The sequence below is a fragment of the Tympanuchus pallidicinctus genome, unplaced genomic scaffold (genome assembly GCF_026119805.1).
Source record: "Tympanuchus pallidicinctus isolate F22 unplaced genomic scaffold, pur_lepc_1.0 scaffold6, whole genome shotgun sequence".
Classification (NCBI taxonomy): domain Eukaryota; kingdom Metazoa; phylum Chordata; class Aves; order Galliformes; family Phasianidae; genus Tympanuchus; species Tympanuchus pallidicinctus.
The window spans coordinates 37,707,654-37,724,106 of NW_026294780.1; the positions used below are offsets into that span (position 1 = coordinate 37,707,654).

The window sequence follows — 16,453 nt, forward strand, 5'->3', positions numbered from 1 at the left end:
AGAAGCTTTGGTATTTAATGAGAATATCACTGAAAAATTAAGATCTATTTTCAGTTGACTCCAGAAGGTCCAGCAATTCCCTTTCACTCACAGGCAGAAAAGAGAGGCATACTGTATTGGTAAGACTGAGGCAATTACATAGCACAGAAATGGTTCTATGCTCAAATAAACACTATTACTCCTTACTTTTATCCCTGAAAACATAGGCTAAACTAAGCTGTTATATTAACATGTTTCAGCTGAAAAGGGCAAAGGAACTTTTCTCATTATGTATCGATTCAATAGCATTTGTTATATATCAACTAATGTAGCTATACAACAGAAATAAAACCAGGAATTTTAAATCCTTCAAAGTGATCCAGAATTACTATTTATTTGCTTTATGAGATATTCCAATCCATAGGAATTAAGAGGCACTTAGACGTGGAGCTTTGGTGCAGAAGCTTCCAAAGAATGGAATCCTAACCATGTGAAGAAAATAATTTATCCTATCAGCAGAACGCTTCGCTGTGAGCTCAATTCAGCTGTTCCAGAGGGTGTGAAAAAGAACACGTAAGATTCCTTTCCAATTCCTATGAACAGTACTTTTCTGCAGTAAGCAATGCACACATAAACATATATATTCAGTATTTTCATCTCTTTTTGTTTATTCTAGCTTTTTAGAAGGTACTGGCAAAGAATGGTTATCAAGAACACAGATGAATGTTTTCTCGATTTCCTATGTATGTATGTATGTAAAAAATATGGAATTCTGCCTGTTTAATTTGAGCTCTCTTTAATTAAATGTTTAAAAAGAAATTGTTGAAGTGTTTCCCCATTATTAGTGGTCATTTTAAATATGGGGGCCTTTTTAGAAAAAAAAATAAATAAATTAGAGGTAAAATATTTTGGTATTTCTTAAATTTGTTTAGCCAGTCTGTCAACATTTGTAATCAGTGTCTCCTTTCCCCAGTGCTTTGAGCACAGCACAAATAACAAGCTTGTTTCGGGTGTTTCACTAGAACATATATTTTAAAGAGCAAAAAAGTCATGGAGACAAGCACAATATAGGATTTATAGGATTTATTTAGGGAAAATAAATTATTCACTTGCTTCTGCATCACAGAAGTGTGAACTTTGAGCTAACCTAGTTCACCACTCACCATACACATTCCAGCACTCCTGTCATTCAAGCTGACCAGCTGAGCAGTACAAAAGCTACTTAGATTTTGTTTCTAAAATCAAACTCTATTTTACGATAGGAATAAGAGAATTTATCATTACTGTTTAGTATATCCTACTGCATTCAACTGATTTAAGCCAGAAATTTAGGAATATCAGCATGCAAAGAATTACTCTTATACAGAGAAAGAGAAGAATCATATAAACTGCTGGGATTCTCATAGCTGCTGTAAGAGAGAAACTAGTTCAGAAGATGAGAATGAAAATAGAGTAAAAATAGCATTATAACCGAATCCAATACCGAGACAAACATTATTTCTGAAACAACTTTTATTCTTATGTTAGAAATTTTAATTTCAGCAATGTATTTGTAGAATTTTAAAACTGGCTTTCACACAGATGCCTATGTGCAAATGTAACGTTCATTTTTACTCTTTATTATATCATACAATCTACCCTTTGTATTTACATACAGTACGTGGTTCCAAGCAATAAATAAAATATCTTCTAGGTAGTCAATATTTTGCACTGCTTTGTAGAACCCTAAAGTGCAAAAATTAATCCTCAACTCCATTTCTGCATGGTTTCAAAAGAGCATTTAAATCCATTAACGTAAATCTGGATAACTGTAAATGACTGAGAAAAATGCAGAAAGTATGCAGAGGTGATGTACAGAAGCTTGGTAACAAATCACACATTGAAAGAGCACAGAGGGATGAACATTTCAAGTCTGACAGCTCTAGATGTACGAATAATTGCTACAGTAAAAGTAATTTTTCAGCTAGAAAGTAAGTGAAATGCTGCCAACATTCGTTCCTTTTTAATGCCAATTTATGGCCTAATTGCAGTGGAAAATCATAAGAGTTAGAAGGTAAAAGACTTGAGCTCAGCACTCTACTGACAACAGGATTGCTTGCCCCTCTGGAAGCTTTAAAACAGTGTCATACTAGGTTCATGCAACCCACATGAGGAAACAGTGTGGATGGAACAAGAGAGATAGGTCTGCTATTCTTAAACTTTTGTTATCCTATAGCCAAAGAAATATGGAGTGAAGTGCAGACAGGATTTTCACTGCAAAAATAATGTATTAATTTTTGTGTCATTAGAGTAATGAAGAATGTAAAGCAGCATGGACACTTATTTTTCCACAGGGCAGAGGTAGTCATGCCCACGTTCTCAGGACGGGATAATTTTTAAAGTGTCCTGTGATGAGCCAGCCCTTTTCTAACAGTGTCCAACATGCTCTCAAGAGCAGGTCCTTTTATTGCTCACCCAACAGAGCACATGGACACACGGCCCAAGGACATAAATAAAAATAATCCAGCTTTGACTGTACTCCTGCAGTCATAGTGTTTATGCTAATCTGTTTCCATTAGGGAAAAGGAAAGCTTACAGTAGGTATAATCATCTTCAAGGGATCTAATTATTATGCAGATAACATGTTTCTGTATATTCTAAGGCCAGGTACCCGTGCTAAGATATCTAGAACTACGCTCTACGTCTTCTTTGAAAAGGGAAGCACAGCTTGTCTTTAAGTCATGAATTTCTCCAATAGTGTAAATATTAACTGATGGGCCTTAGGTGAATGAGTAGCTGTCTTCATCAACCACTCCCAATGAACCATGGCATTATAATTTGATCTCATTTATTATGTATTACTCAGGATTAGATAAATGGAGAATACTTTTTGAATTTGCCAGGTACAGCTGAGGCTTCTCCTCCATAGCTCCTTCAATTAATCACACATAGATGTTGACTTTATGTTGCATTTTTAGTTATTTATCTTAAAGCATAACATAGCTCATAATAAAAATGAACTGACTGTGTAAATTTGCATACAAAGGACAGTTTTGAATATGCTAACAACTTTCTTATTCAGTGCATTTGACAAAGCATCTGGAGGTACTAGACAAAAAAAAACCAAACAAACTACTAAATGTAGACTTTTGCAGCCCAGAGGAAAATAGAGAAGCTGTGCACTGAAACTGACACTAGAATAGAAAATAAGATATTCCAGACTTTGAGATTACTGGGTGACCAGTTTCAGTCTATTCCAAGTTTTATGAGATAAACAGATATATGGTACTGTTCCTGCAAGTAACAACTAGCACTAAAGCATGCTCATTGAGAACAAGTCCTGGAGAAAAAGAACATTTAGTTTTCATTAAATGGGCATTTCAGGGAATGCCTGGCTTTATGATTTGTACAGTTCCAAGTTTCTTTGGAGGCAGTTTGGAGAGCATGCCAGGAGCCCCCTGTTCCTCAGGTCCCGCTGCCAGGAATAGAGACATCAGTCCAGCTTCTCTGTTGCCAAGTCACTGCTCATCAGACTTTGTTAAACTTGTGCCTAAGGCAGGCTCTGCCCCTGATGCTGCCCAGGACATTCATTTCTATTCTACACTGGAAATACAAGTAGCTAATGCAGAGATTTTACTGAGAGCATTGGACTGCTTTGTTTCTGGGTTCTACTGTAACACATACTGTACCAGTGTCAGCAGATGGCTTCTACACCCTACTTTAATGCACTCTAAACAGCATTTTAAAGATTTGGACAGGTAGTAGCATAACAAGCAAACTTTTCTTCCCTAGGTTTGGTTACTGCTATCTGAGTTTATGTGTCAGGTACACTCTACTCTTCACCTGCCTTTATGTTCACACGTGGGTTTGACAACCAGTCAGAGAGACACTTTATCAAGGTACATCAGCTGGTTGACAGGGGATACCAATATCTGCTAGCAGAGCAGTTACATTCTCTTGAGTAATAGTCATCCTTCATATGTGGAAAAATATCAGAGAAAATTCACAGTAAGATCATTTGGTCAGCTAGGTTTAGGAGAGGTATGACAAAGTTGCATTCTATCTCAATTATATCCATATCTTTGTTTTCTTTAAGATACTTTCTATAGGCTATTTTTGGATTTTCCTAATATTTTAACAGGACAAAAGAAAACAAAGAAAAAAAAAACCAAGTAGTTACAATAAGAAAAATTACACCACATGATGTAGAGCCAGGTACTCCCTGCCATACAGTCTCACTTGCAAATCCCTCTTACTGAAAAAAACAAAAGTTTTAACTCCTACTCTGAAGCAGAGACCTCTTATTGCCCTACCAATGTTCCTTGTGAGTGATGGTAATTAAGGAGATGACCATTCTAATTCTGAACACTAATACGCTTTGCCTTCACAGAAAAAGAAGCCTACTTCTATCATTAGCTTCACTTTTGCTAGGCCTCCTATTAAGCTGACTGTCCCAGCTATTGTTAATTTGCAGAAATGGAGACATCTTCGCTAGAAGGTTCCAAATTAGAAGATGGTATCTATTGGATAACCTCATAGGGAAAGATTGTTCATTGTGTATGTTTCACCGTGTATGTTTCAACTGTTGCTTGAAACCTAAAAGTGACAGGTCTGGAACAAGTCAGAACTCTCTTTTTCACTTGCCCTATCACAGAATGATTATGGTTGGCTCAGAACTCTGGATCCATCTGGTCCAGTTCCCCTGGCTCAAGCAGGGATACCCAGAGCTGCTTGCCCAGGCCTACGCTTAGGAAGGTTTTGAGATCCACCCTGAGTCTCCCCCAGTCTGAATGATCCCAGCTCTCTGTCTCCCCTCACAGAGAGGTATTCCAGTAGTCTAATCATTTCTGTGGCCCTTCATTAGACAGTCTCGAGTGTGTCTATGTCTTCCTTGTACTCCAGAGCATAAAAATGGACCCAGCACTCCAGGAGTGGACTCATCAGGCAACACTGTCTAATGCAGCCACGAACGCTGTTATCCTCCTTTGCAGCATGGCTGGGCCATATTCAACTTGGTGTTCAACAGGACACTCAGAGTTGCTTTCCAGCTGGATGGTTCCCAGTGCGTATTGGTGCCTAGAGCTATTCCTCTCCAGGAGCAGGTCTTTGAATTTTTTCTCATTGGACTTCCTGAGATTCCTGTTAGCCCATTCTGTCCAGGTTCATCTGGAAGGCAGCTGACCATCTGATTATATCAACAACTGCACTCAGCTTTGTTAATGAGTTAAAAGTTTCCAGACTAGAAGGGCTGCAGCAATCTTCCCATAATGTTATGTGATATAAGTTCATCTGCACGCATACACAGGCTTACAGACTACAGCAGGAGGGGAAGGCACAATACTTTCCTGCCAGACTACTCACGGGCTCATCAGAATAGCACCAGGAACACAGCGGCAGGCAGGAACTCAAATTAAGAACTCATAATGAACAAAGACCTTTCCAGATCTGTCCCTGTATAGATCAGCCCCCACTGCTCAGGCTTGAAGCCCAACAAGATGAAGGAGTAGCTCTCAGGATCACCTTTCACACAAATGATGGTTTCTGTCTGGAGGTGGAACACAATATGGGCTGGATGAGAAGAGTTGTTACGGGATGGACTTGCTACCAGATGAATCAAAGGCAGAGAACCTGGGAGGAACAAGAGTGAGAAAGGAGTGGTAAGGGGATTAAAGGTTTGGTTAGACAAAGTGACAGCTGTGCCAGCCACTCCTGGGAAAGTGCTCTCTGGCACATGAGAATGGTTATGCTCTGAACCGAGATGAGCTTCCTCTTTTGTAGGTTTTTTTGTTTGTTTGTTTGTTTTTTTAATGTATTACTGCACCTGTTGGCTGCCCATGAACTGTGCTCCAGGCCTGAGTTCTATATATGCCTCTGTCTAGCACTTGCCAGAAAAGCTGCTTGATTCTCCCTAACTTAGTAAGCTATACTTATGCTTACCTGGCAGCAGCTGCCACCTTCCTGATCCACGGAGGATTCCCAGGAAGTCTCATATCCCAGAACTTCAAGAAAAATCAAGGATGTTAAAACAAAAACAACAACAACAAAAAAAAAAACACCCAAAAAACCACCAAATAAACAAAACAAACAAGCAAAAAACAACAACAAAAAAAGTGCCCAGAAACTGTTGCCTCTGTTGGCAATCTGTATTAGTCGAGCTCTGCAGTTTTTCATTTCTCCCAGGTAGTCATCCAGCATCTCAGGTGTGTGGTTAACCTTGTTATATCTATTCCATATGTTGGTCAGCTCCAACTTTCTTGGGTTAAATAATTAATTTAAGAGCAATTAGAACGCACCATCACTACTTTAGAAGAACTGAACAGTGTTTTTAGAGACATTCAGTAAAAACCTTTAGGATATGCATACCTCTTCAAAAAACAAAAGAGAAGTAATTTAGGATTTTCACCTAATATTTCACTCTATGCCAGTTTTGGAGAAATGTTATTTTTCTCTTTAAAACTTTTATGGATTTGTTTACACATCTCTGTTTCGTGATTTCTCACACCTGTGTAGGACTTGATTCTTTCTTTAAACTAGACAAGGATGGATTTATTTGTGAAAGTCAAGTTTCAAGCTAATTCAAGCTAAACCCTTAATTGTCTTTGCTCTCCTTATTTCTATAGAATTGGCACAAATACAATCTTTTCTTGAAGATTTTGATGGAAGTAAGAAAATCTAAGATTTAACTTGTGCTACCAATAATTATTTTCCAAAGTCTTTCTAAACATTTGCTCACAAGTTAACTTGTACAGAAAAATTGCAAGATCATGTCTCTACTTCACTAGTTACACAACAGGAATATGCAAAAGACAGAGGGGAATTCATCTTTTCCACACTGAAACATCTACTACATCTCTAGTTGAGTCTCCCTTTAAACCCTGAATAGAAAAGGACACCAAGTTAGTGTCTTTATAAATGATATACTTCATGCTGAATTAGAGGTTATAAGGTTAAGTAAAAAACAACAACAAAAAAAGATAGCAAGCATAGGGGTAAAGAAAGGGGCGGGGGGGGGAAGGGGGCAGGGAATCAAAAGTTTCATATAATCATTACAAGAGATTCATCAGGGTTATTTACAAATGTTGCCCTGATCTGCTTGACTTCCCCATCCGCAGAGGAAGTTACAAAGTACATGGAGGATACAACACATCTTATAAAACATGGAACCATACAATTAACAAACATTAGAGTTGCACAGCACACAATATCAACTTGCCACAGACACCACTCAGTGATACCTCAGGAGTGGTGACACAAATGTTACATGATGAAGAAAAAGTAGAAAGTGAAAAGAGGCAACCATACATTTGGCAATAACCAATAACAAATAAATTTAACAAATAGAGATAAAACATTACTACCCACAACAACACAAAACATAGTACTTTCGCAACCAAAATACAAAAATGTAATCAAGAGGCATATTCAGTATTCTAACATGATCAAATTTTCAATATTTCTGTCACAAAACATTAGAGTCCTTTCTGTGTTCAGTCAAGGTCCATAGGAGTATTCTGAAAAAAAATAAAATGAGACACTGACTTGCCCTTTTTTGGGGGGGACTTTGTTAATATGGTTAACAAATGAGGGAACAATCCAGCAAGTGTTAATTTTATATTCCTTTTTCGTGGTGTCCTTGGCCTTCCAAGGATATTTGTTAAGGTACCCGTTAAGGTTAGGGAAACAAGCCTCAGGTTAGCTGAGCCAATCAACACAGGCTGGCCCAGGCGATAAGTGTTTCCCCTTTGTTGTGAGCTTTCCAATACATCCAGCCTTCACCGCCCCCCAACCCGCTCACCTGGGAGGGGTGGAGACATCAGTTTTCTAATGGCTTGGATAGCCGTTCAGGTTCCCTGAGAGAGGCCCTAGGACCTGGGGTTTTGCTTTCCTCAAGATTCTCGAGCTTTTGTTCTGGCCACCAGTTAACTAATTTCTCTAACCTATCTGTTGTCAATCCATCCATCAAATTTCGTGGAATACCCTTTTTCCAGACCACAGTCCAAAGTCCATTACGTTTATGAAAGATATTCCGCCTACTGGTTTTTACTGGCTCATTGGTCTCATTGACCCTTCCAGACCCACTGAGCTTTGGGCTAGGTGGCCTGGGGGCAAGACTGGCTGCTGCAATCCTTACACCTCTTGGCTCGGATTTACTGGGAAAAGAAACCACCGGCCCATATTTTCTTCCATAGTTAATTAACTCTTGGGCTACCTCCCCCCACGTCCGTACTTTGCATCCTGACTGCAGATGGTTGGGGGTTACAGTTACTTCTAACACTGCCCGGGTTCTTTCTCCCTGTGACATAGCTTGTACCCTTGCTTGTAATTGTATGCCTATGGGTTTCAGTGATTCCGGAAGCCCTCTAATTAAAGGAGTCATTCTCTCAGGATCAACAGGCATCATCATGGGCGATTCATGATGTGGCTGCAGCTTTCTATCATACATCAATTGGAGACAAGCAGCCTTTTGAATGCTTTCTACTCATTGGTCAGTAGTTCCAGTAATGGCAAGAGGGTCTCCCCTTTCTAAAGGGCTGGGACCACCTGCCCAATAGGCAGCCCTTTGCGTTAAGGACCAGGGAGCACAACTGTTACCAGTAGTTAAAAATACTCCTGGTCCCCAATAACCTTCTGCTTTCTTTTCTGTTAACCGAATCTGGTCGCCACCAGTGAGACTCACCCTCCATACATATTCTGTCTCTGATTCCTTTGGAGAGCAGCTAAAGTCCTTTTTGAGTTTTGCTAGTTCGGTGGCTGAGAAGTGAATTTTTTTTAACATTCATTTGAGGATCTAGATCCTCACTGTTATCGAATGTGTATTCAGTTTTTATCAAAGGATGCAATGGGGCTATTGGAGTTTCTAATTTATCTAGCCTTTCCTTCATTCCTGGTAGTTCCACCTGAGGAAAAGTTTTTTCTCGAGGCAAACTGTGGGTGACAGTATGGCTGGCATGCTTACACGTTAGCTTACACGTTAGTTCCTTAAAAGCCATTTGAAACAAAGCCGAATTACGTTTCTCTCTTTCTAATTGTTCCTTGAGGTTCACTATTTGATTCTGCAGAGTTTTTACCAATTCTTTTGTAACTCTAACCGATTCCTATAGTGCTTCTATGGTTTGGAGTTCTGCCAAATGCTTTTCATCTCGGAACTCCATGGCAGCTTTTAAAGCAGCCCCGAGTACGGCACAAATAAACGACTTTCCTTTTCCAGCTTGTGTACGAGCCTCATTCTGTAAGACACTAATGCGGTCCGAAACACTCTGCAAATTATGCCAATTTTGGCGTGCCCAGTCCACTCCTGATAAAGAGGGATGAGCACCATGCTTTTCTAAAAGGTCAAATAACACATCTTCACTTTTCATACTGGCAATACTGTTACTCATTTCCTAATACAATGAAAGATCTATACTAAGGGAGGAGGAGGTACACGTGTTCAAAAGCTCAGTTACTCCTTACCGCTCCTCCCAGGGAGATACACCACACCTAAACAAATGCAAATGCTCCAATCACTCCCCCCTTTCTTTGGGGGGAGCACAAAAAATGTGAAGCTAAAGCAACACTTTCTGGGTTTCAATAGAGTAAATAAAACTTCTTGGAGAGGCACACACGTTTAAGTCACAAAATATCACTTTAAGTTTCGCACTTCAGTCACCAAATAACCAGAGAAGTCTTCCCGAGGAGGCATACACGTATTAATCAAAATGCAAATAGTCAAAATACGTCCCCAAGAGGAAAACACATAAAAAGTAAAGTTTCAGAATATGGAGCGGTCTTCCTGGAGAAGGACTGACGTCTAAATTTTCAAAACTATTGCTCCTTGCAACTCCAGGAGGTGCACACAGAAAAAAAAGTTTCAAACTATATCTGGAGGGACAACACTCTCACAGCGGGTATCCTGCCGACTATGCCAATAAAAAAATGTCTCGCTCCAATTTATAGGAGGGAGAGGAGGTTCTTTTATTATCTATATACCCGGCGTGAGATTAAGAAACAATGGTTCAAATGTTGGTCCGACCAGATTATTACAAATCTTAATCAGGGAAATGGGGAAGGGGAGGGCTGACACTATTATGAATTAGGGTAATAGGGAAGGGAAGGAAGGCAATAGAAAAGATAGGAAAGGAGAGGCAAGCAGTCTTTATAGGAAGCAAGAGGGACATAGTCACCACCATGGATCCAGCAAGGTTCGTAGTTCCGTCTTTGATCTTCAGTAGTGGTGGGTCATCAGGCAGAGTTGTTCTATTGACGACGACGACAAAGGACGACCACGACCATGGTGATGATGGCCCTTTTTCAATGCTTCAAAGTGGTTGAGTCAGCTGTCTTTGGAGTGACAGCTCAAATCCAAAGTGGTCAAGTCAGCTCTCCTTTGAATGACAGCTCAAACCCAAGGTGGTTGAGTCAGTTCTCCTTGCGGTGGCAGCTTCTGGCTCTGGGACCTCAGCAGGAACCTCCTTTGTTCTTATCTTTCTGGGCTTGCCAGCAGATAAGAGGAAGCAGGGAGGCACCAACTTGTATCTTGCCTTCGCAGGATACAATGGTATCATCCCCCAGCCTCCCACACCTAGCTGGAGCGGTTTGGCCACAGGCCAGATCTTCTGCCAGTGAACACTTCTGAGCACTCTCATCCGCTCTTCTACAGAGCAAGCAGCTCCGGGGGGAAGGGGCTTGCAAATGTTCCCAAAGCGATATCGATTGTCATACAATTAGCACCCATCAGTTGCCTCGACAAGTCACTCAGAGTCTTATCACAAGAAAAACCTCAGGAAGCAAGCTTTGAGCCAAAAAAAAAAAAAAAAACAAAGAAGGATTCTCACATATGGTCAGTCTCACTTTAGACTCTGGGAAGTCATGGAGTGAAGGCTCCTGGAACACATTTCTGAGTGCACAAAGAAGGTGGTGACAGGGAGCAAGCGCCATAAACTGATGAAAGGCAAGCCATGCAAATTTGTATAGGAAGGAAGAACAAAAGATGTAATTTACCTTGAGTTCAGCAAGCATACTGACATTCTCTCCTGACATCTTTCTGTTTCCGCATTAGAACATTGCTGTCCAGATGGGTGAATAATCAAATGAGTAATAACCTCGTGGGAAGGTCAGATTTGGAGGGTTGTGTTTAATAGGGCATATTCTGTCAGCAGGCCAATAACAACTGAAGTGCCTTAGGGTTCTACTTGGGGTATGTCCTGCTTAGTATCTTTATCCGAAGGAGGCAATAGAGTTCTTACTCATAAAGGTTGCAGATGACACCAAACTGGAAGGGAAATAAATTGATATGCTTGATGACAAGGTTACCATTCTGATGGACTTAGGCTAAAGGAATAGGCTGATATGAAGTTCAACAAGGACAAATGTGAAGTCCAGCACTTTAGAAGGGAAAAACTCTTGCAGTGATACAGGTTGGGGATTGACTGGCTGAGGAGTAGCTCCTTAGGATGAGATCGGAGGGTCTTAGCAAACTGTGAGCTGAATGCAAGCCAGCAATGCGCTTTAACAGTATCACAAAGTATCAACCCCCTTTACTGATTATCACATTTAGAATAACACAATTTTTTTTTTAATTCTTCCACTACAAGGAAGACATAAATAAACTAGAATGAATTCAGAGTGGGGCTACTACAAGGGCTGCAGTCGGTTGCTTTGTGAGAGACCAAGGAAACAGGTCTTGTTCATCCTGAAGAAGATGCAGCTCCAGTGGGACCGAGCAGCAGCCTCCCCACACCCACAAGATAATATTGAGAGAGTTCATCTCTTAACTGTGGTGCACAGCAGAACAAAAGGCAATAACATACCCCGAAACAGAAGAGGCTCAGTCAGCTGTAAAGAAAGACCCATGAGGACAGAAATATTGGAGCAAGTTGCACAGACATCCATGGGTATTTTCATGACCTGACTGGATAAAGCCCTAAGCTATCTTATTTGATCTCATAGCTGCCCCCGTTTTGAGTAGGAAGTCAACCTAGAGATATACTTCCTGAGGTCGCTTACAACCTGAACTATTCTGTAATATTATACAATAATATTTCTTTTCCTGGAACTGTGGGAAAGGCATATGAAACTACCAAGTTTAATGAATTCATCAACTCAATGAAGGCATTTACAGGTGAACAGAAATCACTACTCACAATATAAGCGCACAGGACCACAAGCCATCAAATCCCCCTGCAATAACAGGTTATTGAAAAGGATTTGCAGAATATCATTCTTCCATGCCCTCATTCAGCACAGCTTAAAAATTGCCTACAAATACCTCAGGGTCAGGTGAAACCTGTTTATACTGAAGGTCAATGGTGACACAAGAACGAGTGTGTATAATGAAATATGCTTAGGCTGTAATTAGAAGATTTGTGGCCTTCTGAGGAATTAAGTTCTGGAACAAGTTGGTAATAGGAGTAATTGGGAATAACTGAGCTAAGTGGTTTCAAGAGCTAAAGAACTTTTCAAAGAGATAAGTTTATCATAGTTCAAAAATAATTAACAAAATTCTCTAATGTGAGAGCTCAGGAGACTCTCATTCACAATGGCTGAAGAAGTTCAGGATACAAGTCTACAGCCCATATGATAAAAGTCAGAACTCTCTTAACCAACCCACCTAACTCCCACCAGCCCAACCCCCCCCTCCCCCCCAAAAAAAAAAAAAAAAAAAAAAAAGATTGACTAATGCAGTGGCAGAGAGACTGCAGGATACAAAAAGCCCAATTGAACAGCATGGTTCACACAAACACTCTGGACACTTTTTTTGAGAGAGAGAACTGCAGACCATCCATTGGTGTACTTGTTGCCCTAAGAGTACAATTCTATATAACAAAGAAATAAGACATCAGTGCTTTTATCAGATGAGGACATGAACTCAGTTACTCGCTGAATCTCAGTCAATTTATATGACCCACAATTCCTCTACATGAGGCCATGTGGCTTGCTTCTGGCTCAGAGTGACCTCCGTTAGTACCAAGGGTATGCAACAACATATAACTACCATTGCTTCTAATCACAAATCAACAGAATGGACAGAAATAGTTTAGACTCAAGCTGCTTTCCCTGACCTAGTAGGAAATAACAGCATCTCATCTACTCCTGAGGTAAAGAGTATTAAAGGCTTTCAAAACATTCACAGCAAGATGAGCATGTTATTGCAGAACAGAAAATCTGAAAGTGGCGCCATGCTGGATAACACATTCAAAGGAACTGGAACTTGAGATTCTTCCTACAAATATTGTGCATTTTACCCTAATACAAGCTCCTTTTCAGGAAATTAAATACTTCGCAGATGTCACACAATTCAACAAAATTTACTTAACATTGCCATTTAAATACTTTTTTCCCATATTCTTGTCTTTGGTCTAGTACGCAGCAATCATAGTTTGCAAAACACTATTGATACAGAATTGTTAACAATTGCAAGCCACGGTGTCACAGCTTCCTCCATGTTTTCAAGGACATAGTATGGTCTCTCACATTAAGTGAAGAGGAATCTGTAAGCCAACTTCAGTGTCTTAACCTGTATCAGCTTTTACCCAGGACTCCAGCTGTTCTCTGTCTTCTTGCTAAGAGCTGTGAAAGAGCAAGAGGGCCAGAGGAAACCAAAGTCAGATTTCTCATGGGGAGCAGAGACTGATTAAAATGCCAGGATCAATTGTTTTTAAGTGTGACAATCTCATATAAGAGCTGCTCAGAATTATCTACAATTTTGAAAAGGAAAAATATATCAGATTCCACAGTCAAGATACAAAAGTTTGTACCTGCATGCTTTCACATTTAACAACTGTTGCAAATTATCCTTTCTTTTTCCCCTAAAAATGTATTAGACATCAGCATTTTTTTTTCCAAATTCAGTGAGTAAAAGGGAGCAACATAGGCTGAATTCTAATACCAGGAGTAGGAGCTATAACTAGGCTTCAGTGTACTGCAGTAGTGTGATGTATCTCATTTGATGTGTACTTGCTAAATCTCAAGTTTTAATATGTGCTTGAATCCAATTGGTGTAAAACACACTTACTATTTGGCTATCAAGAATGTGTAACATTGCAGTATTTCATCAGAATGCACCTAGAAAAAAAAATATGAAACCAGGATACATCATCTCTCTACTCTTTCAACTAGCAGCAGAAAAAAGAAAAACAAATTTCTACATTAAAAAAATCAATTTTGAAGAAAGTGATTTTACTCCACTGTGTAGCGACTAACATACTTCATATGCAATTCTAGTTCCTCAGTACAAAAAAGTTTTATGTGCCCTGCCAAAATTAAAGAACATCTATTTACTCTCTTATTATAAAGAAACCAATTTCCCCTTCACTTAGATAATGTTTCCCCAATTTATATATAATCAGAAGAGCGTTGTATCTTTGAAATCATTCATTTGCCAAATAATTACAGAAAAAGACTGTATATGAGATTAATAGTTGATTGAAAGTTAAATTTAGGTACAGTCATGTAAAGAGAAGGATATGTTCCTGTCCATGCACAGAAGCACAGGAGAGTTTTCCTTACTCTCCAGTATTCATTCAACAATCTTGCTAAGATTAGACCAATTCTTCATTAGTTTGGCTATTTGGGAGCTGTCTTGCAGATATCTCTCCAGCTTGACCTCAAGTTCTCTTTCTTTCTTCCATTAAGCTTTTACTCATCTTATATCTCCCCACAAATGCATGTCAAAGCTAAGATTTATCCCTCCTCTGATAACAATTTTTCACCACCCAATGGAACTACCTGCTTTTAATATTACTTTGGAAAGTCATATTCCCAACATGCTCCATCTTGCATAAGGTACAAGTCATTACAGAGATTCTGCAGACACAATTCCTGTAGTGTTTCCTGGAAACGCATCTCGACAAGTGATTTGTACAGTTGTTTCCAACGATTCACCAAGAAAATACCTGTTAGTGACAAAAGCTGTATTAATATCAGTATTAAACATATGAATATCTCTCAGAAGATATTAGTCCAAGCCAGAATTTTTAAATGAAAACAGCTCTGATTAGACTGTTATAAAACTCTGAAAATGTTAACATAAAAAGAGCATCTACATTCGTTTCAAAATGATTTCATACCTCAAACCATGAAAAAAATGTGAAGCAATTTTATTTAAATATAGTTACTAGCTTGTAACACCATTTCAAAAACAATTTGAGTCAGACTATTTTTTTTTCCCTTTCTTTAGGTAAAAATGTTCTATACAAGTCCATAGCAAGAAAATCTCTCATTAGAACTACATTCCTAAAACTCAACACAGAAAATTCTCATAAGTTGTGTTTGTATTTCAAGCAAAATAAGTCCACGAATCTACTTATTCACAGCTTAAGAGGCACAGACTACCTCATGTTCTGCTTGCAAAAGTTGAAGTTTGTCACAGGTTTGTCTTGGAAACAGTCAAGAGCAGTCAAAAAAACAGCATCAGAAAGTAAGCTAGTAGGTAGTGTGGATCACTAGGATCCAGTGCTCGTTCTCCACATTCTTTGTTTTGCTATACAGATGTAGCCTCACAAAGTTCAGGACCTTGCCTTTGCTGTTGCTTTTGGCAAAATATCTTTTGCACGACTTCTGCAGATCTGTCTGGTAATGATAACATCTTCTCAAAGGCTGAATAAATTGATGTTCCTCCTATGTATGTAAACCAGATAACATTATGATTGGAAACAATTGTATTTGTGAGTTTGATTAAAATTTTAAAATACATCATCATGCTGTTTTTAAGTATGGAAATCGATGAGTATGGATTTATGAATTCATGTTTTTCAGAACAAGTTGATGCAAATAGTTTTTACATACTCAATCACTGATTCTTCAAATCCTAAAGAACAGGCAGAGCTTTCAAAATACATTATTGCAGTTGAAACCATAATAGAAAAGAATAATAAAACGTACTAAGACAACATCTCCTATCAAAGAGACTTGCCCATTTTTTGCTTATTCTGTCTTTCCAGTTTCTTAGCACCACTGAAGAGAAGACCTGGTCATGGACATTGGCTTCACTGTTTTCCAAACAAAAACAACGTTCTTAAATATACTTAATTTGCCTACAGTAAACTTAACACACATTTGGTAGTTTCAAAATGATGCAACTTTTTATACGTCAGACTGCTAAATCTGACTGCAGTTATCTAAATTTAGTGATTTAGTTCACAACAGGAATGACCAGAAGACCAGAAGAACTCTAAGAGACTGCTTTGGTACGCTGATAATAGGATTCTCATTTAATGCACAGTCTATTCGAAAAGAAAACCCACTCTGTTTTTTAAAACAATGCTGTGGCTGCAGATTAAAATGAACAGCTGTTATAAGTGGTCTCAGTGATAATTCCGGAAGTAAAGCATCTAACACCCAATGCATCATATCTGCACTTATTTACTTGCTAGTATAATTTAGCAGAACTGCCCACAGTGATTTACAGTTTTTTGGGAAGTGGTCTCCAGTTTAAATCCAACAAACTACACAAGCCTTCTGGTGTATCATCTGATAGCTGAGAACTTCCACGTTGTGCAGCTTGTGTTCTAAGTTT

At 39.1% G+C, this 16,453-nt stretch overlaps 1 pseudogene; it reads right to left on the minus strand.

Moving 5' to 3' along the window:
* Positions 1–7,158: 7,158 nt before the first annotated feature.
* On the minus strand, positions 7,159–10,045 carry LOC128092101 (uncharacterized; annotated as a pseudogene).
* Positions 10,046–16,453: the final 6,408 nt, after the last annotated feature.